This window comes from Triticum aestivum, chromosome 4A (genome assembly GCF_018294505.1).
Source record: "Triticum aestivum cultivar Chinese Spring chromosome 4A, IWGSC CS RefSeq v2.1, whole genome shotgun sequence".
Lineage (NCBI taxonomy): Eukaryota > Viridiplantae > Streptophyta > Magnoliopsida > Poales > Poaceae > Triticum > Triticum aestivum.
Window position 1 is genome coordinate 641879494 of NC_057803.1, and position 9429 is coordinate 641888922.

A 9429-nucleotide genomic window follows, 5' to 3' on the forward strand; every position below is an offset into this window, starting at 1 on the left:
AGACATCCCTCAAGTCATCTAAATGATACGTGATCCAAATCAACTAAAGCATGTCCGATCATCACGCGAGATGGAGTAGTCATCAATGGTGAACATGACTACGTTGATCATATCTACTATATGGTTCACGTTCGACCTTTCGGTCTCCAGTGTTCCGAGGCCATGTCCTATTCGCCCCCCTCCCCTTACCATAATTATCGGAGGGGGAAGGAAGGAGGAGGGAGGAGGGAAGGAAGGGGGAGGCCGAGTCCGTCCCCTTCCCTTCTCTCTTCCCATCTTTCCTTCCCCTCTAGGTTCGGCCTATATGGGAGGCACTGTAGCCCATGCTGGCTGCCGCGTTTCCCATCTTGGCCCATTAGGCCCATATCTTTGCCGGGGGTGCCTGGAACCCCTTTCCTTTGACCCGATACGTACCCGGTACCCTCGAACACTTCCAGTGTCCGAATACTATCGTCCTATATATCAATCTTTACCTCTCGACCATTTTGAGACTCCTCGTCATGTCTGTGATCTCATCCGGGACTCTGAACCACATTCGGTCACCAAATCACATAACTCATATAATACAAAATCATCATCGAACATAAGCATGCGGACTATACGGGCTCGAGAACTATGTAGACATGAACGAGACACCTCTCCGATCAATAACCAATAGCGGAACCTGGATGCTCATACAGGCTCCCACATATTCTACGAAGATCTTTATCGGTCGAACTGTTATGACAACATACGTTATTCCCTTTGTCATCGGTATGTTACTTGCCCGAGATTCAGTCGTCGGTATCTTCATACCTAGTTCAATCTCGTTACCGGCAAGTCTCTTTACTCGTTCTGTAATGCAGCATCCTGCAACTAACTCATTAGTCACTTTGCTTGCAAGGCTTCTTATGATGTGCATTACCGAGATGGCCCAGAGATACCTCTCCGATACTCAGAGTAACAAATCCTAATCTCGATCTATGCCAACCCAACAATCACCTTCGGAGATACCTGTAGAGCATTTTCATAATCACCCAGTTATGTCATGATGTTTGATAGCACACAAGGCATTCCTCCGCCATCCGGGAGTTGCATAATCTCATAGTCGGAGGAATATGTATTTGACATGAAGAAAGCAATAGCAATAAAACTGAATGATCATTATGCTAAGCTAACGGATGGGTCTTGCCCATCACATCATTCTCCTAATGATGTGATCTAGTTCATCAAATGACAACACATGCCTATGGTTAGGAAACTTAACCATCTTTGATTAATGAGCTAGTCTAGTAGAGGCATACTAGGGACACGATGTTTTGTCTATGTATCCATTTCCGGTTAACACAATTCTAGCATGAATAATAAACATTTATCATGAATAAGGAAATATAAAATAACAACTTTATCATTGCCTCTAGGGCATATTTCCTTTACATTCCGCTTGGCTTGTGCCAAGCTTGGGGGAGGTGCCCCGGTATCGTATCACCACCACCTCTATTATCTTCACCAGTTTTTAGTTCGATCCTTAGTTATTTTGTGATTTAGTTCAATAAAAGTTTAGTATGATCTATTTTCAAGTGCTAGTTTCGTGATCTATCTATCTATGTAATCAAGTTGAGAGTTATATAATAAAGTTTAGTTCGAGTTTTTGCTTCTTAACTTTTATGTTTCAATCAAGTAAAGAAAGTAATGACATTACATTAGGAAGAGTATAAGTTGTAAAATTTATTGAAAGTTGAAAAACATAGGATTGGTCAGTGATGCAATTCATGAAAGAATTAATAAGGGAAGAGAAGATTGATATGCAAATATACTATCTTGGACATCTTTTATGATTGTGAGCCCCCATTAAGTATTTTATGTCATATTGCTCACATTGGACAAGTAAGACAACTTAATGATTTATGTTTGTTCATATTCACATAGAAGTTATATTTTCATAGATCCTCCAAAATGAGGTGCTTTTCCAATATCTTTGCTAGCCAAAAATGTACACCAAGTAGAGATACTAGTTGTGCATCCAAAAACCTTAGACCCAATTTCATGTGATGAGAGTCCACTATACCTACCTATGGATTGAATAAGATCCTTCAAGTGAGAGGCTTGTTCAAGTAAAAACAACACCGAAGCACTGGTGCACCAACATATCAAATTATCAAAGTAGCAAACACGAATCAAATAAACATGATGAAAGTGATTAGATGAAATTCCGGTGTCTTCTTAAGAACTCGTTTCTTATTATAAGAGACCGCTCCAGCCTGTCCTTTGACACAAAAAGGATTGGGAAACCTTGCTGCACTTTTGTTACCGTTACTATTACTAGCACGTTACAATACCTTGCTATCATGCTATCTGTTACTGGCAATATAAGTGCCTGCAAAAAATACCTTTTGAAAACTATTTGTCATTTCCTTCAGCTCCTTGCTGGGTTCGACACTCTTACTTATCGAAAGAACTATGGCCGATCCCATATATTTCTGGGTCATCCCAGCGCCTCGGAGCTGCTTCTTGCATGGTGGGTTGCGGGCTGCCCTCTCACCGTGGATATCTAGTGGGAGGGCGGCACGGCAGCCGGGAGGGCGGCACGACAGCAGTGGCTGGGTGGCGGCGCTCGGCGGGGGAGGAACCCCTGGTGGCGCCTCTAGGTGGTGGAGGCAGCTCTGCCATCTTTCCTCTCAGCCATCGGGCGGCCGCCAGTGCCCTCCTTGTTTTTTGGGCCTTCGGTGCGGGGAGAAATATGGTTTTAGGGGGTAGCTGGCAAAGAGGGATGGGTGCACCGTCGCCGGCCGTGGCCATGTGCCATTCGTTCGCCTCCCCCTTCCCTTGGTTGACGTATGCTCGCGGCCCCTCTTGAGGCAGGTTAGCCGCCGGCGGTTCTGGAGGTGGTTGCTGTCCTGGCTCTGGGCAAAGTCGTGTCTTTGGTGGCTCTCGAGGTGGTCTGGTGGTGGGGCGGCGACCCCGGAGGTGGGGGTCACATTGGTGATGGGAGGATTCCGCGGCCCGGATGCGGGCAGGCAACCACGACCGCTCGGGCGTCATGGCTGCGGGTGGTTGGCGGACCGGGGTTGTGGTGGAGGGGTTGAAGCACCGGGATACATCACCTACCCAGTCCGTGCACTAGTCGATGGTGACATCGTATGTGGACATGGTGTTCCTCCTTGCAGGCTCCGTCGTGGTACTCCCACTCCTTTTGTCTTGCTTCTGATAAAAAATTGATCTACTGATCGGTCGGTGGCGATGTTCGTGGTCCTGCCCTTCTTGCAGGCGTCGTCTTGGAGTACTCGGTCCGGCGTGTTCGTCGCACATCTTCCCGGAGGATCGCTCATGGTGGTGGTCTCCGTCGGCTCAAAGCGGAGTATTTTGCTCATGTTGTAGGTGCTTGGTAGTCTTCAAGGTTGTGTGTCGGTGCTCGGCATTCGTGTATCTTGCCTTGGATGTGTGTGGCATGCATTTGTATCGGTTGCTTTGATGTGTGTGTTGGTTGCTTTATAATATGAAGTGGGGGAAACCCTTTCTCGCCAAAGGAATTTTCAAACGAACATTACAGGTATAGGATTACTGTGGAAAATTTGCCTTCGAGCATCTTGGGTTCAAAGGAACAACACTGTCAATTCCTCCAGACATGTCAACTATCCTTTAATTTTCACGGGAACAAAAACATCCAGACACACTTCAAGGATGGAACGACATCCTAGGACGTCATCGACGCCGGCAATGACCAAGGTCGAGCTAAGCCATCGCCAGGAGCTCACCAAGTCCATTCTCACAGCAGCCTGCCCAGCAAACCGTCATTTGACATGCCAACCGTCTTTGCCCAAGCCACATGACCAGGCACGCTAGACAGATTGCCGCCGCCAACCACCACCGGCTGCATAAACCACAGCAACACACCTCGCTGCACTGCAGCCCTATCAATGTAGATCGGGGCATGGAAGGCCCATCTCCACCACTCCAGACCACTGCCATTGCCGTGTCGCTGCCCACGCAGCCACCACAGCAGTGCCACCGACGGGAGCACCCACGGGGCCGCCAAGCGCCAGATCCAAGCCGAGGAGCACCAGATCAGCACCTAGGACGCCACAAGCCGACCACCCCATCGCTGGAGCCGTAAGCTACCCGCAACCGAGGACAGACGCTGCCGCCTCGACCAACGGCCAAGCTGCCGCCACCTCCTTATGAGGCGTGCCGGTGAGCCTGTCCGTCACCGTCATTTGTGTAGACGACGAGAACCCGTCCCCTAAATGTACATCATCCTACGGTTTGAAATAAATCCGAGCAGCAGTGTCATGATTAAGACTTGAATTTTGGTGTGCTGTGGATACCATAGGTTATACTGTGGCATTGTACTTAGTTTTTTCTGTCCTCTATTTTTGGTACTGTAGTCATGTGTGTCCTGCGTGATCCGATCATCCGGGATCGGTGTTGTATGAGATCTACTTCATCACCTTGTATCATTTGGCCGTGTAGTTTGTTTTATAGTTGCTTTATATATAAATCAGATCAAACGCTTAGTTTGAGAGAATGGTAGGTATTTCAAAATGCGCCAAAATTTTGGTCTACTGTTATTCTTTCTCATGTTGGAGTTGTGTCGAATATTTGTACAAAGTAGGTTACAGTTGGACTATGAGTTTTATTGTGTTTACATAGGATGTGGACTCGTGTCCTAGAAGGACACTTGTATCCTAGGCCTCTCATATATAGCGAAGGTCGACACACGATGTAACATATGCCAACATAATAGCCCGAAACGCAGGGAAAGCCGGCGGCATGTGCCGGTGTCCAGGGCGACCGGGTGCGGTATTGTAGCGGTGTCACGGGGAGGAGCGCCCATAGTCAGGCCCCGGGGATGTAGCCATATCGGTGAACCTCGTTAACAAATCTCGGTGTCGTGCTTGTGTGATTGCTTGGTCCTCGGATGATCGACGGAGTGCCTCGGATTTATTCTAACAACTGGTATCAGAGCAAAATTAACCAGGAGAGCATGGGCACATGCAAAGCAATATCCAGCATCGAGAATTGGGCTAAGGATATTTTTCACACGGTCAGCCATACGAAGAATCATGGCGCCAACGGGTACTAGGTTTGAGGTGGAGAAGTTCACGGAACTGAAAACCTTGGGTTATGGCAGACAAGGGTGAAAGTTTTGCTGGCACAACAGGAATGCTTGAAGGCGTTGCGGGAAGTCATGCTAGCTAAGATGAAATAATTATGTGATGGATGGAAATTCAGGGAAGATGATTTGGGAGCCTTGATGCGTGTCGTTGCAGTCGAACATGTTCAGCTCGGTCGGACTGGACAGTCTAAAGGATCTACACAAGTCGGTTGGTACAGAAGACGGTGGTGAGATCGGCGACGACGCCATAGGAGTGTGATGCTGATGGTGACTGACTTCTGGACATGGAAACATGTGGCGCAGGCCCCAAGGGTTTGTGTGGCTTCGACAAGACTATGGCGCGGGGTTGATTCAAGATGGTGCACATGAGAGCTTGGAGTCAACGAGGCGCGGGGTGGCAAGTACAACCACCATGGTGTCATGTTGAAGGTGGAGCTGGTGTCTGGAAGACTTCACTCGATGCTGATTGAGGGGCTACAACATAAGTCGACAGAGAGTCGAAGCCTATTCAGTGGGAAAAGCGAGTGACATGCAGTTCGGACTGGAGCCCAGTGGTCTGATGGAAGCGTGAAACTCGTCATCGGTCGGTGATGATCGGAGGTACTCTGCAGTGGGGGTTGAGTGGTGTGGGTTTGCGGCCCTTGAGACTCGACCGGGACAGCAGAGGCTCGGCGCGGTAATAGCGGCAAGGCGTGCGGTTAGCACGGAGGCATGGAGAAGGACCAGGGCACTAGTGGTCATACATGTGGTGAGACAACTGCGAATTTGACTCGGAATGACTACAAGCAATGGTGAAATTCCTTCAAGTTTCAGATAGGCGGTCAAGAAAGGAGCGGTGATGTTGAGTTCAGTTAACTCTTATGTGTGACACCCAGTATGTGAGTTGTTCACTTTCACGCAGGTCAGTGATCAGTGTGTGATGGCGTTGGACTGATACTCTGGAAGTTGGGAGCGCAAACTAGAGTAATATGGAATTTAATTTCGCTCGAGTGTTGACTGTGAAGAAAAGAAGGGACTACAAGTTGCACGTGGAGTCACATGGAGTCTTGGAGTAGCAGCGGTGCTAGTAGGATATGCTCAAGTCCAATGTAAATGGAAGTTTGATGCATTGACGAACTCAAGGTGGCGGAGAATATTCGCCAAGGTGGAGTATGTTGGACTTGTGTCGAATATTGTGTACAAGGTAGGTTACACTTGGAATATGAGTTGTATTGTGTTTACATAGAATGTGGAGTCGTGTCCTAGTAGAACATTTGTATCCTAGGCCTCTCATATATAGTGATGGTAGACACACGATGTAACATATGCCAACATAATAGCACCGGAACGCAGGGGAACCCGGCGGCATGTGCTAGTGTCCGGGCGACCGGGTGCGGTATTGTAGCGGTGTCATGGGGAGGAGCGCTCATAGTCAGGCCCCGAGGATGAAGCCATGTCAGTGAACCTCGTTAACAAATCTCGGTATCGTGCTTGTCTTATTGCTTGGTCCTCGGATGATCGACGGAGTGCCTCGGATTTATTCTAACAACTGGTATCAGAGCAAAATTAACCAGGAGAGCATGGGCACATGCAAAGCAATATCCGGCATCGGGAATTGAGCTAAGGATATTTTTCACACGGTCAGCCATACGAAGAATCGTGGCGCCAACGGGTACTAGGTTTGTGGTGGAGAAGTTCACGAAACTGAAAACCTTGGGTTATGGCAGACAAGGGTGAAAGTTTTGCTGGCACAACAGGGATGCTTGAAGGCGTTGCGGGAAGTCATGCCAGCTAAGATGAAATAATTATGTGATGGATGGAAATTCAGGGAAGATGATTTGGGAGCCTTGAAGCGTGTCGTTGCAGTCGAATATGTTCAGCTCGGTCGGACTGGACAGTCTAACAGATCTACACAAGTCGGTTGGTACAGAAGACAGTGGTGAGATCGGCGACAACGCCATAGGAGCGTGATGCTGATGGTGACTGACTTCTGGACGTGAAAACATGTGGCGCAGGCCCCATGGGTTTGTGTGGCTTCGACAAGACTATGGCGCGGGGTTGATTCAAGACGGTGCACATGAGAGCTTGGAGTCAACGAGGCGCGGGGTGGCAAGTACAACCACCATGGTGTCATGTTGAAGGTGGAGCTGGAGTCTTGAAGACTTCACTCGATGCCGATTGAGGGGCTACGGCGTAAGTCGACGGAGAGTCGAAGCCTATTCCGTGGGAAAAGCGAGTGACATGCAGTTCGGACTGGAGCCCAGTGGTTTGATGGAAGCGTGAAACTCGTCATCAGTCGGTGATAATCGGTGGTACTCTGCAGTGGGGGTTGAGTGGTGTGGGTTTGCGGCCCTTGAGACTCGACCGGGACAGCAGAGGCTCGACGCGGTAATAGCGGCAAGGCGTGCGGTTAGCACGGAGGCATGGAGAAGGGCTAGGGCTCTGGTGGTCATACATGTGGTGAGACAACTGCGAATTTGACTCGGAATGACTACAAGCAATGGTTAAATTCCTTCAAGTTTCAGATAGGCGGTCAAGAAAGGAGCGTTGATGTTGAGTTCAGTTAACTCTTATGTGTGACACCCAGTATGTGAGTTGTTCACTTTCACGCAGGTCAGTGATCAGTGTGTGATGGCGTTGGACTGATACTCTGGAAGTTGGGAACGCAAACTAGAGTAATATGAAATTTAATTTCGCTCGAGTGTTGACTGTGAAGAAAAGAAGGGACTACAAGTTGCACGTGGAGTCACATGGAGTCTTGGAGTAGCAGCGGTGCTAGTAGGATATGCTCAAGTCCAATGTAAATGGAAGTTTGATGCATTGACGAACTCAAGGTGGCGGAGAATATTCGCCAAGGTGGAGTATGTTGGAGTTGTGTCGAATATTGTGTACAAGGTAGGTTACAGTTGGACTATGAGTTGTATTGTATTTACATAGAATGTGGAGTCGTGTCCTAGTAGAACATTTGTATCCTAGGCCTCTCATATATAGCGATGGTAGACACACGATGTAACATATGCCAACATAATAGCATCGGAATGCAGGGGCACCAGGCGGCATGTGCCGGTGTCCAGGCGACCGGGTGCGGTATTGTACCGGTGTCATGGGGAGGAGCGCTCATAGTCAGGCCCCGAGGATGAAGCCATGTCAGTGAACCTCGTTAACAAATCTCGGTGTCGTGCTTGTCTTATTGCTTGTTCCTCGGATGATCGACGGAGTGCCACGGATTTATTCTAACATCTCAAGCAGTGATTCAATTTTACTTTTGAGTTATTATAATATGGTAGATATATATTATATATTAATATTTCAACTTGCTAAATTATTATATTTTCATTATTTCTGCTATTTGTTGAACTAGCAAAGTGGCCCGCTCGATGCGCGGGCTAGAAATTTAATAAAGATTTTCAATTAGAACATATACTTTTCATTTATTTAAAGATAAAATTGGAACAAAATGTAGCATTCCAAAATATAGTCCTTTTGAAAACATAGTTTCATCTTAGAATCGCTCGGATACTTTTATAATCAGTCGTATTTTGCAATTATACTTTACCATTTTCTGGCCTTTATACCATGTTGGTCTGGTTTAAGATTTTTTTTAAACAAATATGGGTGTATGTATATATTTCTAATGTTGTGAACGATAGACATATTAACCTGTTAGTTGTAGATGTGCCTGCACTATTCACCAATTATAAACAATGTGACCTATGTTTATGGAAGGAGTGGCTAAAAAGAGAAAGAAAAGTGCGTGCGGACTACTTTATTGGTAGCATCACACCATGGTTGCAATCATGAAGCAATAAGGTGGAAATTTCTTGATCAAGTAAGATGGTCGTACATGAAATATGGGATATACTGGCTTCCTTCATGATTACTTCCTGTTTTACTTAATCCTCCCGTGTCCCTTGATCCCGCTCAATAGCATAAGCCATCATAGTTGACCACCATCTGCAACGCGACAAAGCCAAATATGTTAATCATAATATCATAATATATACTCCTGCCGTCCCATAATATTAGACGTTTTTGCAAGCTAACATAACTTGCAAAAACGTCTTATATTGAGGGACGGAGGGTATTAGTGGAATCAATCAAGTCTATGGGCTGGTAGGTCCATTACTCTGGGAGGAACCTATATTTTTGGTTCATCCTAATTCTAGGTACCATGTGGCAGCAAATAACGTGGTTTACCTCTAAATAGGAATTTTTTTATCTTTAGTAAGCTTTAGCTATCGGAGTAATGACCATATGCATCGTTTGTACATGATAATTGATCAATACATTAAGATAATGCTTAGACCATGAGCTAGTCAGCATTTCCCGTGCAATGTTAACAAAACACGACATCA